This window comes from Montipora capricornis, chromosome 9, assembly GCF_036669925.1.
Source record: "Montipora capricornis isolate CH-2021 chromosome 9, ASM3666992v2, whole genome shotgun sequence".
Classification (NCBI taxonomy): Eukaryota; Metazoa; Cnidaria; class Anthozoa; order Scleractinia; family Acroporidae; genus Montipora; species Montipora capricornis.
This window is the reverse complement of record NC_090891.1, coordinates 38,879,443-38,881,015: the sequence shown is the minus strand read 5'-3', so window position 1 is coordinate 38,881,015 and position 1,573 is coordinate 38,879,443.

Sequence of the window (1,573 nt, the reverse complement as noted above, 5' to 3'; positions counted from 1 at the left end):
AGTCAAACTATCCAGCAAAGACTTTGGAACATTGGTCACTAGGAGATAAAATTAGAATTAATTCGTCCTCGCCGGTGTGCTTTCGTTACTGAAAAGCGCTTGAAATATATCCAGAATGTTTATGCGGAAAATTTTCATTTGTATCATCAACAGTCACAATTTTCACTAAAAGAAGCTCAAAAATTAGGAACAAGCCCAAAATCAAACCCATGGATGAACCTTTGATCAGATAAATTCCGGCATTTTATTAAGCATGTATTAATGTAGTACTCGATGAGCATGCTCCAGAGAGGAGAGAGATCTAAGAGTCAGGGCAATGCTTTGGGAGGTTATGGTAGTTCTTTCTACATTAATGGCTACTGCAATAATGTCAGTCGTTGCCCTTGATCTGATTTCAGTCGTTGTCCTTGTTCTTTCGTTATTATCATCATCACAACGGCATTTTAATTTTAGCGTCTTGGATCAAAATATAAGACGAAACAGCTTTATTTTCTACTGATCAGCAATGTTTACTTGTAGCTGACTTTCATAAAGTGTCCTTTCTTTAAAAAGCCGCAGAAGGCGACTGAAATATGAAATCAATACATCTTACTTACACACCGCTACAGATCTCTACGTACAACAAGTTACAACAAACCGTCCGAGATTCAAAACCCAGTAAACCTACATCGCTGTTTGAAAAGTTTCTTTACCCTTGTAAGCTATAGTATACTTGATTTAGAGAAGACTGGCATTCTCCTCACGACCTATTTCTTCATTCATAGGTTTTTCTTTTTGTTTTTCGGTAGTATTTTTTTGTTTTTGACCTTGTTCTTTCTCTGCTCCCACACGTTTAAACCTCAGTTTCTTGTTGAGCTTCAATGATACTCTTCATGCTGACGTGATCAAAGCTTGAACTCCTTTTTGTTCTTCGCCTAAAGAATGTCATGTTCATGATGCTCACCAGTTGTGGAAAGGCTGTTCTGCCAACTCGACGGCGGCCAAAGACTAAATGTTTGAAACCTGTTCGGTAGTTTTCACTAAAAGCAAAGCAGATGCAGGGATTTAGGGCTCCCCACGAATGAAGCAACAGCTTTCTTATGATGAATACAATGACTTGGGGAATTTTATCACCGATTGCAGAGGGAAGCTCCCCATGAAACTTAAATATGATGATAAAAGCGCAAACAAACAATGGGCCAATACAGACAGTAAAAGCAGCTAATATGGCTATTGACAATCTGACTACCTGTCTGTTGTTTGCAGGGCCTCGAGATCTCTTACATTCGGACATATTTCTCCTTTCATTTTGTCTTCGTTTTAGAGTCCAAGCTATGGTGCTGTATATGATAGTCAACAAACACACTGGTACCAGGTAGAATACGATGAACATGGCTGTCTTATATGTATTGTTGGTTTCCGTAGTCCAGTTGGCTTTGAAGCAGCAATAACCATAGGAGGAAACACGGAGTATGTGAAGGTAATGACCATGAGCAGCTATGGCCACAATCCACGAAACCAGGATGCAGACTAAACGCACTTTCCGCGAGATGAGTTTTATCTTTAAGGGGAAGACAACAGCAATCAGCCTGTC